The following is a 26,051-nucleotide window of genomic DNA, read 5'->3' as shown; positions in this document are numbered from 1 at the left end:
CCTTGCATATTATGACCAGCTGTTGAGCGGGTCTATCGTAAGGAATTTTCTTGCACGTAAAAAAAAAAAAAAATCATCATGATATGACCAGCTGTTTAGCGGGTCTTTATGTCTAGCTGTTTAGCAGACATCTCCCGATCTAGCTGTTTAGCGGATCCGTCTAGCTGTTTAGCAGACATCTCTTGATCTAGCTGTGTAGATGATCCGTTTGTTGTATAGCAGACATTTTTCTCGGTCTTGCTGTTTAGCGGATCTGTCTCGCTTTTTAGCAGACATCACCCTTTATCCAGCTGTTGAGCGGATATTTATTTTCTATTTTGCTCGAGGACTAGAAAAATGTAAGTGTGGTGGAATTTGATAAGCACGTAAGTGCGATACTTTTTCATCCATAATTATATTAGCTAGGACTCATTTTATTGCTAATAAACTTGTTTTAAGTATTTTGAAGGAAATAAAGCTCGACGGATTGAAATGCGAAATTCAGCGGGAAAAATGGAGGAATGCAGTGATTTAATAAGATAGGACCAAAAGGAAACATGAAGATTTATTGGCCAATTATTTGCATATGGGAGTGTGGTAAGCATGCCAAGTAAAAGTGTGTCACGGTGTGTGTAGAAGTGTGGAGACCATTATAAGAGATTAATTATGATAAAAGATATTTGAATATATTTTGTTTAATGAAGAAAATAAACAAAATAAAGAAGGAGATAAAGGATAATATATTTTCCAAATAAAGAAAATGGTGACTTCATGATGAGATATTATTTGACACATGGCTCATTCTTATTTGAGGATTTTATGTTGTCCTGACACATGGCGCATTCTCATAGGGGCAATGATGTGGTAATGGAAATGAAAAAGGAAAGTGTTTTCCTTTGAAAACTATAAATACTAGTTGAAGCAGATGGAAAGAGGGGAGGTCCGGGGTCCGTAGTCCAGAGAAATATTATAGTTTTAGGATTTTTCTTTTCTTTATGCTTTTGTAATGGAATAACTCTGTACTAGGTTCAGATGAAGCCCTACGATGTATGCAAGAGGATTTCCACTATTTTTCTATAACAATTAAGTTTGGTCCTTGTTCTCGTTTCGTAATGATAGTAATTTTCTTTACATGTCCTCGTGCTTATTTTATTGAGTGTTGTATTCTATTCATAGAGAACATCACTTTAAATGAAGATAAATTATTAGTATTTTTGAGAACTTCAATAAAGTGGGTTATAATGTTTTACCTTCCAAGACATAACTATTCGTGTCCTAAATCGCCTTGAAGCAATATTGAAGAATTTCATAGAAAATGGTTGAATAACCTAGTAGCCAACATAGTGGTGGAATCAAAGCCCTGGTGTGTTATTTATTTATTTATTTTATTAACTTTCATTAATTTTTATCTTATATTATTCTTTGTCTCACTTGATTTAATTATAAATTAAAGGTAACAAACTTAGTCCCTGTGGAACGAACCCGCATCTGTATACTGTCCAATCGACAGCCGTGCACTTGCGGTAGAAGAACTACTCAAGGAACCGGTTGAACTTCTCGACAAAAAGGTATGTGAAGACTTGAACTTATCTATTACTCAAAAGTCTATATACTCTATCTCCTACTGTTTGAGACAAGAAGTCGTATGTTATATATATAGACTTGGATTATACACATTTGGTATTTCGAGCCGAGTAAACCTCGCCTATCTATATCTCGAAATATGTGTTGGTAAGCTTTTCGATTCGATCAAGTTTATCTTTAACATATGATGAAAGTCATGATATATTTCAATCATCTTGAAAATTGCTTTTACGAGAAATGGTGTAACAACTGTATAGCGTCCTCTAAGAATTTTTCAATGATTGAAATGAGAGTTTAGATTACATAACCAATGGTGGACATAAGAATTGTTGTGGAAACACATTTATGTATAATTCCTATTCCTTGAACCAAAGTTTGCGAACTTTGGTTATCAAGAGAACCGGAAGAATGGCGTGAGCCAAGTCCGCGAACTCAGTCCGCGAACTGGCGAAGTTTTCAAACTCGAGAATTTATGCTGGAGTTGACAAACTATTTGCGTGAAGCTAAGTCCGCGAACTCAGTTCGCGAACCCAGTCTGTGAACCGGCGAGGTTCTCATACACGAGAATTTCTGCCGGAGTTTGTAAACTCTGTCCGGTAACTTAAGTCCGCGAACCTAGTCTGCGAACTTGAGAAGGTTATATATCTAAAGATGATTTCTGAACTTAAAATTAAAAATACTAAGGAATGCAGTTTGCAAACCGTGGCTATAAAAGTTCATGAACCGATTCAAGTGAATCAAATCATCTTTGCTTAAATTGTGTCTTTTGTAGTAGATGAAATTTCCTTGCAATGGAACAACTCTCTAACTAGTTCATCTTGAAGTCATTTGAACTATTTATGGTGAAGAAGAACATGGTTGATATGAAATGCTCATGTGGCTAACCATTTGATTAACTATTGTTGAACCAACAAGTGCATACATTTGGGTACGGTTAACAAACCTAGAAACGTGCATTGTCAAGTGTGTGTAACAATCTAAGTTTTCGAATAACAAACCTAGAAACGTGCATTGTCAAGTGTGTGTAACAATCTAAGTTTTCGATCTAACGGTTGAGAAATATTAGCTTGAATCTAAATCAACTTTTCATCTAACGGTGGATATTGATTGCTTTGTTACTAAGGTAACTTAATTGCAATCCTTGATTTGAAAGACTATATAAAGGAGACATCTAGTATTGTGAAAAACTAATCCCCACACCTTACATGTGATACTATTTTGCCTGCTAGAGTCGTTTCTGCTTTAATCTTTGGTTTTCTTCTTCTAAAACCAGGATAACGAATTAAAGACTTCATTGGGATTGTGAAGCCAGACCGATACTACTTTTATCGTAGTTGTGTGATCTGATCTTGCATATTCTATTGTACGAGTACAATCAGATTGATTGGCTTGATATTGCGTTATCTGAGATAATGTTGCGTTATCTGAGATTGATTGGCTTGATACTGTTTTTCCAGTTAAATGCAGATTCAGTCAAAGGACCAGAAACAGAGTTTTTCTTAGAAGCTTCAGGACTTTGAAGTTCACAAGGATGACTCTGAGCTAATGTTGCGTTATCTGAGATATTCTTATCGTCCATAAAGTCAGATCGCTACAAACACAGACTTGTAAGGTCAATAAACGTGTCTTCCTTCTCTGATACCAATTGAAAAAGCGGGGGTCTAACAACCACACCCAATATTTCGATTAGCAATCTGTATGGACTAACTCCAATGTACTTTTAAGAGAATCAACTAGACAGTCAGACTCAATCTTAATAAAAGTATTTTAAAGAGTTATATCTCACTTTCTCTATTCAATACTTACTCAAGCAAATATAAATCTGCGAGTCTAATTGAATACAAGAGAAATCACTTGAACGGTACCAAATACCAATGTTCAAGGATAAATCAATTTCAATCAACAACCAAAGGTTGGATTTTCAAATTGATCGATTCAACGCACAACATGTGATACTTAAATTATATAACAAAATATAACGTGGAAAAGAAATAACACAGACACTAGAAGTTTTGTTAACGAGGAAACCGCAAATGCAGAAAAATCCTGGGACCTAGTCCAGATTGAACAAATATTGTATTAATCCTCTACAGACACTAGTGTTAGAGCATTGCTCGGTCGAACTCGCATGCGTTGCTATCTCAGGCATGTTTTGTCAATGTTAGTGATTAAAACTATAAGTTTTGATTTCTAGTATATTGTAGCTAAGTCTCAGACTAGGATAGAAAGTGTAGTTGAGCTAAAGGACTTCATGGCGATTCATCATACAAGTAGAAGAACTACTCAAGGAACCGGTGGAACTTCTCGACAAAAAGGTATGTGAAGACTTGAACTTATCTATCACTCAAAAGTCTATCTACTTTATCTCCTACTCTTTGAGACAAGAATTCGTATGCTATATATATATACTTTAATTATACACATTTGGTATTTCGAGCCGAGTATACCTCGCCTACCTATATCTCGAAATATGTGTTGGTAAGATTTTCTCTTCGATCAAGTTTATCTTTACCATGTGATGAAAGTCATAATATGTTTCAATCATCTTGAAAATTGCTTTAAAGAGAAATGGTGTAACAACTACATAACATCCTCTAAGAATGTTTCAATGATTGAAATGAGAGTTTAGATTACATAACCAATGGTGGACATAAGCATTGTTTTGGAAACACATTTGTGTATAAGTCCTATTCCTTGAACCAAATTTTGCGAACTTTGTTGATCAAGAGAACCGGAAGAATGGCGTGAGCCAAATCCGCGAACTCAGTCCGCGATCTCAGTCCGCGAACTGCCGAACTTCTCAAACCCGAGAATTTCTGCTGGAGTTGAAAAACTATTTGCGTGAAGCTAAGTGCGCGAACTCAGTCCGCAAACCGGCGAAGTTCTCATACCCGAGAATTTCTGCTGGAGTTTGTAAACTCTGCCCGGTAACTTAAGTCCGCGACCCTAGTCTGCGAACATGATAAGGTTATATATCTGAAAATGATTTCTAAACTTAAACTTAAAAAGACTAAGGAATGCAGTTTACAAACCATGGCTATAAAAGTTCATGAACCGATTCAAGTGAATCAAATCATCTTTGCTTCAATTGTGTCTTGTGTAGTACATGAGATTTCCTTGCAATTGAACAACTCTCTCACTAGTTCATCTTGAAGTCATTTGAACTAGTTATGGTGAAGAAGAACATGGTTGATATGAAATTCTCATATGGCTAACCTTTTGGTTAACTATTGTTGAGCCAACAAGTGCATACGTTTGGGTACGGTTAACAAACCTAGAAACGTGCATTGTCAAGTGCGTGTAACAAGCTAAGTTTTCGATCTAACGGTTGAGAAATATTAGCTTGAATCTAAATCAGGTTTTCATCTAACGGTGGATATTGATTGCTTTGTTACCTAGGTAACTTAATTGCAAACCCTGATTTGAAAGACTATATAAAGGAGACATCTAGTATTGTGCAAAACTAAGCCCCACACCTTTCGTGCGATACTAGTTTGCGTGCTAGAGTCGTTTCTCCTTTAAAGTTTAATTTTCTTCTTCTAAAACCAGGTTAACGACTTAAAGACTTTATTCGGATTGTGAAGCCAGCCCGATACTACTTTTATCGTAGTTGTGTGATCTGATCTTGCATCTTCTATTGTACGAGTACAATCAGATTAATTGGATTGAGATTGATATAAAAAGTAATCACAAACACCTTCATCTCATTGGTTGTGATTCCACAACATCTTGTTTCGCTACCATACGATTAAGATTGTTGTGAGGTGATTGATAACTCTAGGCTGCTCTTCGGGAATATAAGGCCGGATTATCAATTGGTTCATGTTCACCTTGATTATTATCAAAATACGGAACAAAACCTTTAGGGTTTATCCGTGGGAGACAGATTGATCCTTTGATAGACTTTTCTGTGTGAGAGACAGATTTGTTTATTGTCAAAGCCTGCGATTTTGGGTCGTAGCAACTCTTAGTTGTAGGTGAGATTAACTAAGGGAATCAAGTGCGCAGTATCCTGCTGGGATCATAGGCGTAGGCAGTACAACTGTACCTTAGATTGGTGGGAGACTGATTAGGGTTCAACTACAGTCCAGTCCAAAGTTAGCTTGGAGTAGGCTAGTGTCTGTAGCGGCTTAATACAGTGTGTGTCCAATCTGGACTAGGTCCCGAGGGTTTTCTGCATTTGCGGTTTCCTCGTTAACAAAATTTCTGGTGTCTGTGTTATTTCTATTTCCGCATTATATTGTTTTATCTTTATAATTGAAATAATAAAGGTTGTGCGTTTAGATCATCAATTAGAATATCCAACCTTTGGTTGTTGATTGTCATTGATTGATCCTTGGATATTGGTCTTTCGTACCATCCAAGTTATTCCTTGTGTTTGATTGAAGACTCGCTGATTTCTATTAGCTCGAGTAAATCAAAACAAGAGAGAGATATTAACTCCTTGAGATACTTTTACCTAGATTGAGTCTGACTGTCTAGTTGATTCTATAGAAATTATTTCAGAGTTAGTCCATACAGATTGCTAAGCGAAATATTAGGTGGTGTTGTTAGACCCCCGCTTTTTCAATTGGTATCAGAGCAGGCAAACACGTTTAAGACCTTATAAGTCTTTGTTTGTAGCGATCAGACTCTATGAATAATAATGCTATCTCAATAAATGCACCACCAGATCCAGGGATTTCAGAATTCGCTTCCATGAATGCTTTAATAAAATCTGCAGAAGAAATTCTATCTAAACTTCCACCAGGTTTAAAATCCCTTGTAGTATTTTCAGGGCTTGAAAAGAAGCTTGAGAGCTTATCTCTAGATGTTGAGTTATACCTCTAGAAAGAGCAAGAATATCTTGACAGGCTAAATTAAGTTATGATGAATAATATTCATGTTGAGATTGATATTTATTTACTAATCAGTGAGAGCAATGCTCCTCCTCTGCGTAATCCAATTAGTTGTGATAAACTAAACGAATTACAAGAGGAGTTTAATTCTCAGTCATCTGAGTGTATCACCTCAAAGCATGAAATGATTCATTTCTCAATTCCTGATACTTCCTATCTAGATAACAATATTGTCTTCTTTTATGAAGAATCTAGGACGTCTCTTTTTATCAAAAGAATTTCCCTTCGCAGTACTAAAAACTATCTACAGAAACTGTTTTTTATAAGTTGGAAAACAAGAAATCAAAAACACAAATCTCTTTGGGTTCTCTTGAAGTTCTTTGATAGACTTATAAAAACAGTTCCTTGGGTGTTTCTCAACACTACAAGATTTAAGAGTTGTTTGAAAGAAACTCTTTCTTGGTGACATGGTGAGCAATACATTGTTCACCTCAACACAACTTGTTTGTGTTGAAAGTGCATCCTCACCAAGAAATGCCCTGCTATGTATACGGTGGGGAAGCACAACAACTGGGGCGCACAGATTATACTCGGTAAGGATGTATAATTCAATTGGACTTTTCTAAAAAGGTATGTCTATAAACTTGAGAAAGTTTTATGTTTTTATTACATGTTTGAGTACTTATAATGATCCATGTACCTTGATTATCTTTCATTTCTACCTAACTTGATTTGTGTTTAAGGTTCTTAAACGTTTAGGTTTGAAAATGGTAGTTAGGGATGTTTGAACTTCATGGTACACCTACCAGGTATGCATAACATCTTTTAAAATCAAAATCCAGGGGTTTAAGTTCGCGGACTTGAAAATTCGTTTGCAAACCCGTATGCATAATTGACGACGATATTCGGTAAACTTTTTCTGGCTGTAACTTCTTCGTCCGAACTCGGAATGACCTAATTCTTTTTGCAGTCTCTTCCTCTTTGAATTCTATTCAAACAGGAGTTGATAATTATTGAATTTGGATGATTTAAGATTGGTGTTTTTCCTGTCTCTTGTTTTTGAGTGTTTTGCTCCGTTTCGTTGCACTTGTTCCACTTCTCTTGAACTTGGGCACTTGGATTCATGGAGTAGTACTCTTCTAAGCTCATTTGTAGATTTTACAAGAATGTTGTTGGTGAATCACAAAGAAGGAAGTTCAAGAATGGGCAGTAGTACGCATTACTATAGGATTCTTGAATGTTCACAATCATTTTATGTGAACTATGGTGCATGGTCGTTAATGACTTTGTATGTTCTTCTTTGAAAATATTTTTATACACCTTTGGTAGCTATTCTTGGTATAAATCCAGGCAAAAAAGATTGATTCTACACTCTAAGGACAAATCATCTTATATGTGCATTACGAGTTTGTCTTGATGCCTAGGAAACTTCTTGTGAGAATTTATTCTTGCTTTTGAGAAGGATTACTAGAGTTTGGAATAGAAATTATTGTGATTACACATAGCTATGTCCATCATTTTCATCTTCTTGTTTTTTTAGGTTTATTGGTTTAAATTCTAAAAACTATTTGGAATATGATGCTTTTGCAGTATTAATCTTTATGATTTGTTATATTATAATTTGTTATGGGATATTGGTGTTTGCGTCCGTGAACTATGTTCGTCCCATACTTTGTCAAAAGTAAATTCGTTCGTTATTGGTATTCACGTACTGGTAAAAGAATGAATGGAATTTTGAGAAATACAAAAGTTAAGCCTATATTGTCAAATATTTGATGGAAGATAGGTTAAAATATTTTGTTTTCAAGGATTATGTTTATTAAATATCATTATGCAAATAGTGATGGAAAATAGAATGAATCCTTGTGTATTCCGCAGTATCGATCATTCCTGATCCATATTTTATGTATTACTGTGAGGCTTCGTAATGTATTTTATGTTGAGCACTATACAACCAAGTTTATTTTTTTAGCTTAGTTGTTGTTCCATGAGATATGTTATGTCGAGCATATTGAACTTAACTAATCATCTTGTTTGGTTATTTAGTTATTGCTCCGTAAGTTTTCTTATGTCGAGCAAAACAAATGACAATTAAATTGATTACTTTTGTGATTAGTTTGGTTGTGTATTCTAATTTGATTAATTATGGGTTCTCTTGTAATTAATCTAGTTGAGTATTTTCGTGTCTCCATAAGTTCTCTTATGTTGAGCATAATCAATTGAATTGATCAATTTTTTTGTTTAATTTGATTGCGTATTCCGATTAAATTAATCATGGGTTTACTTGTGATTAATTTGATTGAGTCTTTGGATATAGGAAATCATTCTCATGGTTTTTTTGTGTCCAATAAAAATCCTTCTTTTCTTTCGAAATTAAGGTCGCTCTTGTTGTTCTTTCGGGAATGACATCAAATGGGGGAGAGTTCTTTTGAACTTGTTCTTAATGGTCATATCTTGAGGGGTGTGCGGCTGTGGAATTTTAGAGGAGTTATCTTGTATCTTTAAACTCCTTGATGAATGCATTTAGCTTCGGCTTTATGATTGCATCTAAATTAGTTGGTATGTATTTCTTTTTTCTTTTTGTCATGAAATGTCTCTCTCGGAAATTTCATTATGATCTCGTTTTTGTACCTTTGCCAATTTTATTGATAAAAAGGGGGAGAATTAATATGTAGTTCACACTACAAATACATATGGATTTTGGATCATTGTGTAAGGTGGAGTGGTTTCCATGTGAGATGGAGTATTGACTAAGGGGGAGTGATACATATCACCATAGTATTATTGTTGAAGTTGTGATACAATTGAACTTTGATGATGTGTAATAATACTATGACACTGTATAACAATGATCGAGAACTATGTTTTTTCATTTTTATTGCTACGGATCTTCAACAAAGGTGATGCTAAACTTACAACCTTTTGGATCATTGGAGTACTTAAAAGTGACGAAGATTTCGAGGAATGTTGAAGATTAGACATGTGGAATAGGAGCTACTAAAGTTTTTTTATCTTTTTTGTATTCCATATGTATTGATAGTTTTGTCACCAAAAATTGACAAAGGGGGAGATTGTTAGAGCATTGCTCGGTCGAACTCGCATGCGTTGCTATCTCAAGCATGTTTTTCAATGTTAGTGATGAAAACTATAAGTCTTGATTTCTAGTCTATTATAGCTAAGTCTCGGACTAGGATAGAAAGTGTAGTTGAGCTCAAGGACTTCATGGAGATTCATCATACAAGTCGAAGAACTACTCAAGGAACCGGTGGAACTTCTCAACAAAAAGGTATGTGAAGACTTGAACTTATCTATCACTCAAAAGTCTATCTACTCTATCTCCTACTCTTTGAGACAAGAAGTCGTATGCTATATATATAGACTTGGATTATACTCATTTGGTATTTCTAGCCGAGTATACCTCTCCTATTTATACCTCGAAATATGTGTTGGTAAGCTTTTCGCTTCGATCAAGTTTATCTTTACCATGTGACGAAAGTCATAATATGTTTCAATCATTTTGAAAATTGCTTTGACGAGAAATGGTGTAACAACTACATAACATCCTCTAAGAATGTTTCAATGACTGAAATGAGAGTTTAGATTACATAACTAATGGTGGACATAAGCATTGTTGTGGAAACACATTTATGTATAAGTCCTATTCCTTGAACCAAAGTTTGCGAACTTTGTTGATCAAGAGAACCGGAAGAATGGCGTGAGCCAAATCCGCGAACTCAGTCCGCGATCTCAGTCCGCGAACTGCCGAACTTCTCAAACCCGAGAATTTCTGCTGGAGTTGAAAAACTATTTGCGTGAAGCTAAGTACGCGAACTCAGTACGCAAACCGGCGAAGTTCTCATACCCGAGAATTTCTGCTGGAGTTTGTAAACTCTGCCCGGTAACTTAAGTCTGCGACCCTAGTCTGCGAACTTGAGAAGGTTATATATCTAAATATGATTTCTGAACTTAAACTTAAAAATACTAAGGAATGCAGTTTGCAAACCGTGGCTATAAAAGTTCATAAATCGATTCAAGTTAATCAAATCATCTTTGCTTCAATTGTGTCTTGTGTAGTACATGAGATTTCCTTGCAATTGAAAAACTCTCTAACTAGTTCATCTTGAAGTTATTTGAACCAGTTATGGTGAAGAAGAACATGGTTGATATGAAATGCTCATATGGCTAACCTTTTGGTTAACTATTGTTGAACCAACTAGTGCATACGTTTGGGTACGGTTAACAAACCTAGAAACGTGCACTGTCAAGTTTGTGTAACAAGCTAAATTTTCGATGTAACGGTTGAGAAATATTAGCTTGAATCTAAATTAGGTTTTTATTTGATGGTGGATATTGATTGATTTGTTACCAAGGTAACTTAATTGCAAACTGAAAAAGCGGGGGTTTAACAACACCATCCAATATTTCGCTTAGCAATCTGTATGGACTAACTCCGAAATACTTTATAGAGAATCAACCAGACAGATAAACTCAATCTAAGTAGAAGTATCTCAAGGAGTTAATATCTCTCTCTTGTTTTGATTTACTCGAGCTTATGGAAATCAGCGTGTCCTTAATCAAACACAAGAAATAACTTGGATGGTACCAAAGACCAATATCCAAAGATCAATCAATGAAAATCAACAACCAAAGGTTGGATTACTCTAATTGATGATCTAACACACAACCTGTATTATTTCAATTGTAAAGATAAAACAATATAATGCGGAAATTGAAATAACACAGACACCAGAAATTTTGTTAACGTGGAAACCGCGAATAAAGAAAAACCCCGGGACCTAGTCCAGATTGAACACACACTGTATTAAGCCGCTACAGACACTAGCCTACTCCAAGCTAACTTCGTACTGGACTGTAGTTGAACCCCAATCAGTCTCCCACCGATTCAAGGTACAGTTGTACTCCTTACGCCTATGATTCCAGCAGGATACTGCGCACTTGATTCCCTTAGCTGATCTCACCCACAACTAAGAATTGCTACGACCCAAAATCGCAAGCTTTAACAATAAACAAATCTGTCTCACACAGACAAGTCTATCAAAGGATCAATCTGTCTCCCACGGATAAACCCTAAAGGTTTTGTTCCGTCTTTTGATAATAATCAAGGTGAACAGGAACCAATTGATAATCCGGTCTTATATTCCCGAAGAACAGCCTAGAGTTATCAATCACCTCACAACAATCTTAATCGTATGGTAGCAAAACAAGATGTTGCGGAATCACAAACAAAGAGACGAAGGTGTTCGTGATTACTTTTTATATCTTGCCTATCGGAGATATCAATCTCAAGCCAATCAATCTGATTGTACTCGTACGATATAAGATGTAAGATCAGATCACACAACTACGATAAAATTAGTATCAGTATGGATTCACAATGCCAATGAAGTATTTAAGTCGTTAACCTGGTGTTGATGGTGGTTTTTAGCTTAGGGTTAAAGCCGTACAACTGACATGATGTCACTTTGACCATTAACACATTTATTGAATCAATTAGCATGCCTACGTAAGAATTACCAGGGTACCTTTTTTTTATGTGTCATGTTCCACGGTAGAACCCTTAACATTAACTGACATCATCTATGACAAAGCCTAATTCTCATACTATCGTGCCAATGCATGCCAACTATGCCAGCTGCACCACTGTGCCAATGGCAAACCATGCCAGCCACATCTCCGCGCCAAGGCATGCCAACCATGCCAGCCACACCACTGTGCCAATGGCAAACCATGCCAGCCACATCTCCGCGCCAAGGCATGCCAACCATGCCAGCCGCACCACTGTGCCAATGGCAAACCATGCCAGCCACGTCTACCGCGTCAAGGCATGCCAACCACGTCTACCGCGCCAAGGCATGCAAACCATGATAGACGCACCATTCGCCAATGGCATGCCAAACCCTTGGCCCCATCGTGCCAAGCGAACCGCACCTTGCATTGGCCCCAACCATGCTAGCCGCACCATGCGCCAATGGCATGCCAAACCCTTGGACCCACCTTGCCAAGCCAACCGCGCCTTGCCTTGGACCCAACCATGCTAGCCGCACCATGCGCCAATGGCATGCAAAACCCTTGGCCCCACCATGCCAAGCTAACCGCACCTTTCCTTGGCCCCACCATGCCAAGCCGTCCGTACCAAACCCTTGGCCCCAATATGCAAAGCCATCTGCGCCATTGGCCTTGGCCCCACCATGCCGGCCTTCCCTATGCGGCTACCAAAACGAAGGCGTGCGACGATCAACGGACACCCTTCCAACCTATATGAAAATCCTAGCCGTCCAAGGTCGCCAAACAACACATGGTAACCTTTGGCCCCAAACCCTAGTTTTGGCCACGCCAAACCACGCCAAGGCATGCCATGCCACATGTGCCAGTGGCATGCCAACCACCTTCCTGCGCCATACCATGCCGTCCTTCCCCATGCGGCTACCAAAACGAAGGCGTGCGACGATCAACGACCACCCTTCCATCCTAGATGCAAATCCTACCCGTCCAAGGTCACCAAACAACATGGTAACCTTTGGCCCAAAACCCTAGTTTTGGCCATGCCAAACCGTGCCAAGGAATGTCATGCCACATGTGCCAATGGCATGCCAACCACCTTGCCGCGCCATACCATGCCGACCTTTCCCATGCGGCTATCAAAACGAAGGTGTGCGACGATCAACGGCCACCCTTCCATCCTTGATGCAAATCCTAGCCGTCCAAGGTCGCCAAACAACGCATGGTAACCTTTGGCCCAAAATCCTAGTTTTGGCCACGCCAAACCGTGCCAAGGCATGCCATGCCACATGTGCCAATGACATGCCAACCACCTTGCCACGCCATACCATGTCGGCCTTCCCCATGCGGCTACCAAAACGAAGGCGTGCGACGATCAACGGCCACCCTTTCATCCTAGATGCAAATCCTAGCCGTTCAAGGTCGCCAAACAACGCATGGTAACCTTTGGCCCAAAACCCTAGTTTTGGCCACGCCAAACCGCGCCAAGGCATGCCATGCCACATGTGCCGGTGGCATGCTAACAACCTTGCCGCGCCATACCATGCCGGACTTCCCTATGCGACTACCAAAACGAAGTCCTGCAACAATCAACGACCACTTTTTCATCTAAGATGCAGATCATAGCCGTCCAAGGTTACCAGCTAACACATGGAAACCGTTGGCCCTAGTTTGGTTGCGCCTAAATAAAGCCAAAACCCTAACTTTTGGCCGCGCCTAAAATGGGACATATTAAAGCCATACTGATCATAATTTCATTCCACTGGCTACCGAACGAAAGGTTGCAATAATCAACGACTACCTTCCTTTTAAGATGCGAAATCTCGACCCTTGAAGGTCACCACCGAGCCGCAAGTCTCCCAAGCTCAACTTGCCAGACAACAACAACATACTACATGTTTTCCACGAAAACACTCGAGACATCAACACATGTCACAAACTGCGGGATGCTCATTGGGTATTGGTTTGGCGGTTTACAGCGTATGGCGTACACTACGCTCGTTATAAGAAAGTGTCATAAGGATGAGGAGGTTAGTAAATACAGGAAGTAATGGTGAAACTCTTTCTTTTATGGAACATCAATTCCAAGCGTTACCGGTTACCACCTCATCCCATTTACTCACCCGTTTTTCATTTCAACATGAGACCGGAGTACATTTCACTTCGACTTGTATAAATAGGCATTACCTATTTCCACCGAACAACAAGTTCTCGTCAGGAGCATACAACACCCAGAAAACATTTGCTAGATTTCCCATCTGTTAGCTTCCCACTTTCTGATACAAGTCATAAAACAACTATTCTTCCAGAATCAACTATTCTGGTCTCAACACTCTCTTCGCTTCCCTCTCCAAAACTAACCCTTCTCCTCCACTTTGTAACCGAAGCAAGTCTGGAACGACCATTTTTTGGTTTAGGCCGGACTTGTACAGATTGATCTCTCGAATCTAAAGTACTCCCTTGCAGTACATTGTTTAGGGTTTAGATTTGTTTCTCACCCACATCACACGAAATTACCGAAACCAGCAGAAACTGTTTTCACCCTCAGACACCTGGTTTTAGAAGAAGAAAACCAAAAGTTAAAGGATAAAAGACTCTAGCACGCAAACTAGTATCACACGTAAGGTGTGGGGATTAGTTTTGCACAATACTAGATGTCTCCTTTATATAGTTTTTCAAATCAAGATTTTGCCCTGGTAACAAATCAATCAATATCCACCGTTAGATGCAAACCCGATTTAGATTCAAGCTAATATTTCTCAGCCGTTATATCGAAAACTTAGCTTGTTATATACACTTGAGAATGCGCATTTCTAGGTTTGTTAACCGTACCCAAACGTATGCACTTGTTGGTTCAACAATAGTTAACCAAATGGTTAGCCATATGAGCATTTCATATCAACCATGTTCTTCTTCACCATAACTAGTTCAAATGACTTCAGATGAACTAGTTAGAGAGTTGTTCAATTACAAGGAAATCTTATGTACTACACAAGACACAATTGAAGCAAACTTGTTTTGATTCACTTGAATCAGTTCATGAACTTTATAGACACGGTTTGCATAATGCATTCCTTAGTTTATATAAGTTTAAGTTCAGAAATCATCTTCAGATATATAACCTTCTTAAGTTCGCACACTAGGTTTGCGTACTTAAGTAACCGGGCTGAGTTTACAAACTCCAGCATAAAATCTCGGCAAAGACCTTCCGCAGGTTCGCGGACTGGTACTCATGAAACTAGTTTGTCAACTCCAGCAAAATTTCTCGGGATGAGAAGTTCGGTAGTTCCCGGACTTGGCAACAAGCCATTCTTCCGGTTTCTCTTGATCAACAAAGTTCGCAAACTTTGGTTCAAGGGATAAGATTTATTCACATATGTGTTTCCACAACAATACTTATGTCCATTATTGGTTATGTAATCTAAACTCTCATTCCAATCATTGAAACATTCTTAGAGGACGTTATATAGTTGTTACAACATTTCTCGTCAAAGCAATTTTCAAAGTGATTGAAACATATCATGACTTTCGTCACTAGGTAAAGATAAACATGGTCGAAGCGAAAAGCTTACCAACACATATTTCGAGATATAGATAGGCGAGGTATACTCGGATCGAAATACCGAATTTGTATAATTCAAGTTTATATATATATCATATGACTTTTTGTCCCAAGAAGTAGGAGATAGAGTATATAGACTTTTGAGTGATAGATAAGTTCAAGTCTTCACATACCTTTATTTCGAGAAGTTCCACCGGTTCCTTGAGTAGTTCTTCTACTTGTATGATGAATCGCCATGAAGTCCTTGAGCTCAACTACACTTTCTATCTTAGCCTGAGACTTAGCTATAATAGACTAGAAATCAAGACTTATAATTTTGATCACTAACATTGACAAACATGCTTGAGATAGCAACGGATGCGATTTCGACCGAGCAATGCTCTAACAATCTCCCCCTTTGTCAATTTTAGTGACAAAACTATCAATACATATGGAACACAAAAAAGATAAAGAAACTTTAGTAGATCCTATTCCACATGTCTAATCTTCAAAATTCCTCGAAATCTTCGTCACTTCCAAGTACTCCAATGATACCAAAGGTTGTAAGTTTAGCATCACCGTTGTTGAAGATCCGTATCTATAACAATGAGAAAGTGTCGGTTTCGATCATTGTTATACAGTGTCATAGTATTCCAAGTACTCCAATGATACCAAAGGTTGTAAGTTTAGCATCACCGTTGTTGAAGATCCGTAGCTATAACAATGAGAAAGTGTCGGTTTCGATCATTGTTATACAGTGTCATAGTATTATTATACAGTGTCAAAGTCCAATTGTATCTCAACTTCAACAATAATACTATGGTGATATGTATTACTCCCCCTTAGTCAATACTCCATCTCACATGGAAACCACTCCCCCTTACACAATGATCCGAAAACCATATGTATTTCTAGTGTGAACTACAAATTAATTGTCCCCCTTTTTGTCAATAAAATTGGCAAAGGTACAAGAACGGGATCATAATCAAATTTCCGAAAGAGACATTTCATGACTAAAAGAAAAAAAAACATACCAACTAATTTAGATGCAGTCATAAAGCCGAAGCTAATAACATTCATCAAGGAGTTTAAAGATACAAGATAACCCCTCTAAAATTCCACATCCGCACACCCCTCAAGATATGATCATTAAGCACAAGTTCAAAAGAACTCTCCCCCATTTGATGTCATTCCCGAAAGAACAACAAGAGCGACCTTAATTTCAAAAGAAAAGAAGGATTTTTATTGGACACCAAAAACCATGAGAATGATTTTCTATATCCAAAAACTCAATCAAATTAATCACAAGTAAACCCATGATTAATTTAATCGGAATACGCAATCAAATTAAACACAATAGTGATCAACTTAATTGATTATGCTCGACATAAGAGAACTTACGGAGCATACGACTAACATAACCATTAGAAAATGAATAGGATAGTCGTTCATATACTCAACATAAGAGAAATCTTACGGAGTATGAAAATACTCAACTAGATTAATTACAACAGAACCCATAATTAATCTAATTGGAATAAATAACCAAACTAATTACAAAAGTAATCAATTTAATTGTCATTTTTTTTGCTCGACATAAAAAGACTTATGGGGAAATAACTAAATAACCAAACAAGATGATTAATTTAGTTCAAAAATGCTCAACATAAAGTACCTTACGGAACAACCAACAAAGCTAATCAAAAATTAATCAACTTGGTTGTATCGTGCTCAACATGCGACACATTACGGAGCCTCACAGTATTACATAAAATATAGATCAGTGAAGATCAATACTGTGGAATACACAAGGATTCATTCTATCTTCCATCACTATTTTCATAACGATATTTAATAAACATAATCCTTGAAAACAAAAGATTTTAACCTATCTTCCATCAAATAATTGACAATATAGGCTTAACTTTTGTATTTGTCAAAAGTCTATTCATCCTTAAATCAATACATGAATACCGATCATGAACGACTTTACCTTTGACAATGTATGGGAAAACATAGTTCACGGACGTAAACACCAATATCCCATAACAAATTGCAGCATAACAAATCATAAAGATTAAATACTGCAAACCATCATCCTCCAAATATTTTTAGAATTTAATACCAATAAACCTAAAAAAGAACAAGAAGATGAAAAATAATAGCTATGTGTAGTCACAATCATTGCTATTCCAAGTACTAGTTATTCTTCCAACTAAACCAAAAAGAAGACATGCTAGGCAACATGAAGCTTTCCCAAGGCCTCTTCAGAGAATACTTTCTCGTTGTTGAAACAACCATTTATACTGGGATTCTTCAATTCCTCCAACTCTTTGGAAATAATTGTCAACTTACTAAGTTCTTTTTTTCAGTTTACGTATGGTGTTCATTGTTAGAGACAACATCCGTTCATAGTGAATTAGTTCTTCCAAAGATGAAGCGATTTGAGATTTTAAATCGTCTCTTTTGCTGATGAATTCTTTTACCAGGTTCCTGAAGTTAACATCACTTTAATAAAAGGACAAGAACCAGTTTGAGGAAAGGCTTTTACCATTAATTGCAGTCTTAACTTTCTTCACCCTTGTGGAGGAAATTCATGTACACCAACGTACATTAGATGCTTTAACTGCATCCCTGCTTGTGCTTCCTCTAGTTACATGAGCCATGAAACAATAATCCTTTGGGGAATAACACAACGTTTACGAACGACTAAAACCCTAGACAACAAGACTTTTGTAGTTCATTATTTATATAGTTTTAAACAAAACTTTTTAACCAAGAAAATACTACTTGAGCCAAAAAGACGCAAAACCCCATTTTCTCAAGTTAAAGATGAGGATGCGAACGTCTATGCGGTTAGATAGAGATGTTTGTGGGCCAAGAGCTCCCCTTGTTTATCACATCGTGAAATTTCAAGGTTTTTTGTGTGAGCAGGCATCCTCATCCTTTTGATTCTAGAAATACTCGTCTCATAGGACCTATGACGATTATCCATCTGAAACATCTTGTCTTTAGAAAAACAAGAATGAGCTAACAAAAGTAGAGTGAACTTAGGACATCCTACAGGAATAGGGGTTTCGTCGAACTCAGATTCTTCAATCCGTGAATATCCTTGAGTGACAAGTCTGGCTTTGTTTCTGACAGTTGTGCCTAATTTACCAGACTTATTCTTGAATACCCATTTAGAACCAATAATATTGATATTATAAAGACATGGTACAAAATCCCACACGTCTTGTCTTTGAAATTGATTTAACTCCTCATGCATTGCATTCACCCAAAGGGAATCGTTCATAGTTTCATCAGAATTTCCTGGTTCCACTTGTGAAAGATAACAACCATACTTACACATATTTTGAAGTTGTCATTTTGTTTTGACTATAGAATCTCTTCCACCTTCATAGTCGATAGATGACACACACCGTGGAGAATCGCCTATCATATGTAATAGATAACTACATCCACTGTCACGAAACCATTGAAAGGGAGATGTAGGAATTAAAGCAAAGGTACCCATACTATCAATACTTTTTTGTTTAGAATTTCCTGATAGTTTTGTATGTATTTTTAGAGTAACAAAATTTGTTTAGTTTTCTTACAAGGATCACTAGCAACATTTAGAGTCTTTTTTAAAGACATATGAACTTGTTGAATGTGATCGAAGGGATCATAACACCAACACGGGCCAATACTTTGCAGTTCGTCTGAGTGGTTCCTAGTCATATCAGTTTTCACAACAACCGGTCGTTGATTACCTTCTGATTTACGACTATTCTTTAAAGAGTAACAACTGGAGTTTCTCAGATTCACCAAGGGACTATTACCAGATATCAAATCCTTAAGAATTGCAATTTATGAAACAAGACCAGAGTTGATCCGGATTTTTTCATCCAACCCTTTTTGAAGAGTGACCAGTTTATCATACTTTTTCCTCCGGTTGGTTTTTAAACCTGGTGAAGCGCTAATTGAGACTTTATAGTCCATATAGTCAGAGTGCTACAAACACAGAATTTTGAGGTCTTGAACGTGTTTGCCTGCTCTGATACCAATTGAAAAAGCGGGGGTCTAACAACACCACCCAATATTTCGCTTATCAATCTGTATGGACTAACTCCGAAATACTTTCTAGAGAATCCACTAGACAGTGAGACTCAATCTAAGTAGAAGTATCTCAAGGAGTTAATATCTCTCTTGTTTTGGTTTACTCGAGATAATGGAAATCATCGAGTCCTTAATCAAACATAAGGAATAACTTGAATGACACCAAAGACCAATATCCAAGGATCAATCAATGGCAATCAACAACCAAAGGTTGGATTACTTTAATTGATGATCTAATGCACAACCTATATTATTTCAATTATAAAGATAAATCAATATAATGCGGAAATTGAAATAACACAGACACTATAAATTTTGTTAACGAGGAAACTGCAAATGCAGAAAAACCCCGGGACCTAGTCCAGATTGAACACACACTGTATTAAGCCTCTACAGACACTATCCTACTCCAATCTAACTTCGGACTGGACTGTAGTTGAACCCCAATCAGTCTCCCACTGATCCAAGGTACATTTGTACTCCCTACGCCTCTGATCCCAGCAGGATACTGCGCACTTGATTCCCTTAGCTAATCTCACCCATAACTAAGAGTTGATACAACCCAAAATCGCAGGCTTTGACAATAAACAAATTTGTCTCACACAGACAAGTCTATCAAAGGATCAATTTGTCTCCCACAAATAAACCCTAAAAGGTTTTGTTCTGTCTTTTGATAATAATCAAGGTGAACGGGAACCAATTGATAATCCGGTATTATATTCCCGAAGAACAACCTAGAGTTATCGATCACCTCACAACAATCTTAATCGTATGGTAGCGAAAAAAGATGTTTCGGAATCACAAACAATGAGACGAAGATGTTTGTGATTACTTTTTATATCTTGCCTATCGGATATATAAATCTCAATCCAATCAATCTGATTGTACTCGTACGATAGAAGATGCAAGATCAGATCACACAACTACGATAAAAGTAGTATCGGTCTGGCTTCACAATCCCAATGAAGTCTTTAAGTCGTTAACCTGGTTTTAGAAGAAGAAAACCAAAGGTTAAGGGAGAAACGACTCTAGCGCGCAAACTAGTATCACACATAAGGTATGGGGATTAGTTTTGCACAGATACTAGAGTTCCCCTTATATAGTCTTTCAAATCAGGGTTTGCAATTAAGTTACCTTGGTAACAAAGAAATCAATATCCACCGTTAGATGAAAACCTGATTTAGATTCAAGCTAATATTTCTCAACCGTTAGATCGAAAACTTATCTTGTTACACACACTTGACAATGCACGCTTCTAGGTTTGTTAACTGTACCCAAACGTATGCACTTGTTGGTTCAACAATAGTTAACCAAAAGGTTAGCATATGAGCATTCCATATCAACCAGTTCTTCTTCACCATAACTAGTTCAAATGATTTCAAATGAACTAGTTAGAGAGTTGTTCAATTGCAAGGAAATATCATGTACTACACAAGACACAATTGAAGCAAAGATGATTTGATTCACTTGAATCGGTTCACGAACTTTTATAGCCACGGTTTGAAAACTGCATTCCTTAGTATTATTAAGTTTAAGTTCAGAAATCATCTTCAGATATATAACCTTCTCAAGTTCGCATACTAGGTTCGCAGACTTAAGTTACCGTGCAGAGTTTACAAACTCCAGCAGAAATTCTCGGATTTGAGAACTTCGTCAGTTCGCAGACTTGGCTCATGCCATTCTTCTGGTTTTCTTGATCAACAAAGTTCGCAAACTTTGGTTCAAGGAATAACAACGCATGTGAGTTCGACCGAGCAATGCTCTAACAACTTCTTAGGTCAAATAATTAAATTATTTGTGAAATCGATATTTATAAAATATCGTTTATAATCGATGCATATTAAGAATCACTTTTAAGCAAGCAGCTCAAAATAATCGATGCCCATAAAGCATAATTGTATAAAGCTTGTTTAAATTAGTCGCGGGGCTTAATGTATTAAAAGGAGCATGACCGACCATCTTCAGGAAGCTGTCAGGAGTTATTCGTGCACGCCAAAGGAGGGTCGGTTGTTCCTTATAAGAGAATAATGGTTGGTAGACTTTTTGACATTCTATTGGTCGGCCCAAGTTAGATGTAGTCCTATTAAATTGGATAGCCAAATTGAGTGGCTAAGATGATTTTCGGCAGTTATTGACGACCGTTGAATTCATTTAAGACCCTTGCAGGCAGCCCGACTAGCCACCTTTGGGCAGCCGTTCAAAGGCCGTACGGGTATGCCTCGGCTTGGCCGATCGGTTCTTATGAAAGAGGGATGGCCGATGATCACAGCGGCATCTTATTGGTCACCTAAAATTAGATCTAGGCCAGTCGATTCAGCCAGGGATTTTGGACGGCCAAGATCGTTTTGCGACAATAGTGTGCTGCCGCTGGCCGCAACAAGGTTGTTATGGCCGTGTGGCCAACCTATTTTGAGCTATCGGTTGTTACATGAACTTAAACATTTATATAATAAGGAAAGCAATCTTTGCAAACTGTGGCTATAATGTTTATGAATTGATTCGAGTGAATCAAAACGATTCTGCTTCAGTTGTGTTCTTGTATACCTCTATGAGAATATAACAATTGAACGACTCTTTAACTAATTTCATTTGAGTCATTTGAACTAGTTATGATTAAGATGAATAAGGTTGATATGAGAGTAATCATATGGATAACTTCGGTTAACTATTGTTGAGCCAACATGGTGTACACGTTTGAGTACGGTTATATAAACCTAAATGAGGGTACATTTCATTTGTTTGTAACAAGATAAGTTCGATCTAACGGTTGAAAGATATTAGCTTGGTTGAATAAGGTTTTTCATCTAACGGTGTATATTGAATGCTTTGTTACCAAGGTAACTTAGATTGCAAACCCTGATTTGAAAACTATATAAAGGAAAACTCTAGCAACTGGGAAACCTAATCCCCACACCTCCTGTGTGTTACTAGTTGCATAAGCTAGAGTCGATTCTCCTTTAACCTTAGGTTTCTACCGATACCCTGTAGGTTAACGACTTCAAAGGCTTCATTGGGATTGTGAAGCCAGACCGAACTATTTTCTTTGTAGTTGTGTGTTCTGATCTTGCACGATTCTATCGTTTGAGTACTATCTTCTTTAATATTGGCTCGAGATTTAATATCCGATAGGCAAGATAAAAAGTAATCATAAACACCTTCATCTCATCGTTTGTGATTCCACAATATCTAGTTTTGCCAAAATACGATTTAGATTATTGTGAGGTGATTGATAATACTAGGCTGTTCTTCGGGAATATAAGTCCGGTTTATCAATCGGTTCCTGTTCACCTTGATTTATCAAATGACGGAAAAAAAACTCATAGGTATTTCTGTGGGAGACAGATTTATCTATTCCAATGGACTTTTCTGTGTGAGACAGATTTGTTTATCAAGTCTTAGACTTTGGGTCGCAACATCTCTTAGTTGTGGGTGAGATCAACTAAGGGAATCAAGTGCACAGTATCCTGCTGGGATCAGAGATGTAAGGAGCGCAACTGTACCTTGAATCAATGTAAGATTGATTAGGGTTCAACTGCAGTCCAGTCCGAAGTTCATTGGTAGTAGGCTAGTGTCTGTTGCGTCTTAATACATTGTGGTGTTCAAACTGGACTAGGTCCCGGGGTTTTTCTGCATTTGCAGTTTTCCTCGTTAACAAAATTATGGTGTCTATGTTATTTATTTTTCGCATTACATTTTATTATATAATTGAAATATCACAGGTTGTGCGTTGAATCGATCAATTGGGAAATCCAACCTTTGGTTGTTGATTGAAATTGATTGATTCTTGAACATTGGTCTTTGGTACCGTTCAAGTTACTTATCTAATATTCAATCAGGCTCGCATATTTCTATTTGCTGAGTGCAGATTGAATAGAGAGATAGAGATATAAAACTCTTGGATATACTTTTCTTATAGATTGAGTCTGACTGTCTAGTTGATTCTCTAGAAACTATATTGAAGTAAGTCCTCTCAGATTGACAAACGAATTGTTGGGTGTGGTTGTTAGACCCCCGCATTTTCAATTGGTATCAGAGAATGCAAACACATTTAAGACCTCATAAGTCTGAGTTCGTGAAGAACGGACTGAGACATTTTCCTCTTGAAGGACTTTTAGACAAGAGTCACGCTCATTTACCATACCAAAAAGAACATTGACTTTGTGTTTCAATCGATTGAAATCATCAGTCTGGGTTCTAACAAGTTTTAGAATCACTGCACTCTCTTTGGCTGCATTCCTTTCAACTTCAAAGTCAGACTCATCAGTAAGGTAGGCAGGGTAACACTTATCAATGTACGCCTATTTCCTTGGAACACAAGGTTCTTCTGTATTCGATATTGACAAATCTTTCTCTTTAATAGACTTCGTAGAAACAGAACTTTTATTTCTGGAGATGTGTTTATCAGAGACAATGTCGTCCATCCTCAGATCGCTATAAACATTAACCGTTAGATGAAAAACCTGATTCAACCAAGATAATATCTTTCAACCGTTAGATCGAACTTAGATTGTTACACACAAATGAAATGTACCCTCATTTAGGTTTATGTAACCGTACCCAAACGTGTACATCATGTTGGATCAACAATATTTAACCGAAGTTAGCCATATGATAACTCTCAAATCAACCATATTCATCTTATCCATAACTAGTTCAAATGACTCAAATGAAACTAGTTAAAGAGTCGTTCAATTGCTATATTCTCATAGAAGTATACAAGAACACAATCGAAACAAAATCGTTTTGATTCACGAGAATCAATTCATGAACATTATAGCCACGGTTTGCAAAGATTACATTCCTTTTAATATAAATGTTTAAGTTCATGTACACAACCGATTTTAGAAAGTAACCCACTCAAGTACGCAAATGGGTACGCATACTTGAGTAGCCGGACTGAGTTTGGTTACGCCAGTACCCGTACGGGTGCGCATACTACTACACTCTTCCAAACTCCAACAGAAAAACTTGGACGTGAGCTTCCCGCCAGTATGCGTACGGTTCTTGCCCAGACATCAGCTACCACCAGTACTCGTACGGATACGCATACTTTAGGCTCCCGGTTTTGGATTTGCACACTAATGTGATTAACACACTATGTTTATATCCAAACATGGTTACTTGATTCTAAACTCTTTATTTCATTCATTAAAACTTTCTTAGAGGATGACAATAGTCGTTTTCACGTACTATTAGCATCAAAGCAATTTTCAAGTTATTTAAATTATCATAATGAAACATTCCAAGATTACACCAAATGAGTATATCACACAAACCATGTAAGATGTTACTCGTCAATTTTCATATTGTCATATTCGGAATTTCGTCACGAATGTAAGATGATCTTGGCCAGAGCGAAAGCTTGCCAACACATATTCCGAGAAATATATAAGCGAGTTAAACTCAGCTCGAAATCTCAGATGTGTAAAATAGAAAACTGTATCGTAACACGACTTATGTCTCAACATAGGGGATATATTAGAAATAGACTTTCCAAGTGATAGATGAGTTTCAGTCTCCACATACCTTTTGTCGATGAAGTACCACAAGCTCCCCTTAGTAGTTCTTCGTCTTCAAATAATGAATGTCGTGAAGTCTAATGCTCAACTACACAATCTATATCCTAGTCCGAAACATCTACAAATAGGCTATAAATTAAGACTTATAGTTTTGATCACTAATATTGACAAACATGCTTGAGATAGCAACGCATGCGAGTTCGATCGGGCAATGCTCTAACAATCTCCTCATTTGTCAATTTTAGTGACAAAACTATCAATACATATGGATTACAAAAAAAATAAAATCTTTATAGCTTCTCATCCAAATGCTTGATATCCTTGGCATCTTCAACACGACTCGAAATTTTTGTCACTTCCAAGTAGTCCATGATTCTAAACGTGTTCAACTCAGAATCATAGTAGTTGAAGATCCGTAGCGATAACAATGAGAAAAAAAGTGCTCTCGATCATTGCTATACAGTGTCATCATATTATCACACAACATAAAAGTTAATTGTATCACAACTTTGACAACAATACTATGATGATATGTATCACTCCCCATTAGTCAATACATCTTCTCGATAGAAAACCACTCCCCTTACATAATGATCCGTAAACCATATGTATTTGTAGTACGAAACTACACATTAATTCTCCCCCTTTTTGTCAATAAAAATTGGCAAAGGTACGAAAACTAGTGGGATACTCATGAAATTTCCATAGAGATTCTTCATGACCAAATGAGAATATCATACTGAAAAGACGAGGGTACCCAAATATACCTCAAACTAAAACTTTTCCACCTATAAATCATTTCTCCGAAAGTGATTGTCTAAGGACTGAGTCGAGATAATACAACTAATTGGTTCACACTTCGTGTGATCGTCTATGGATACGGGATCGAGAAAATACTATAACAAGATAACTTGTGTGATTGACTACGGATACAAGATCGAGACAATGCAACAACGAAGTATGTTTACT

The sequence above is a fragment of the Papaver somniferum genome, chromosome 10 (assembly GCF_003573695.1).
Source record: "Papaver somniferum cultivar HN1 chromosome 10, ASM357369v1, whole genome shotgun sequence".
NCBI lineage: Eukaryota > Viridiplantae > Streptophyta > Magnoliopsida > Ranunculales > Papaveraceae > Papaver > Papaver somniferum.
Note: the sequence above shows the minus strand (reverse complement) of the source record.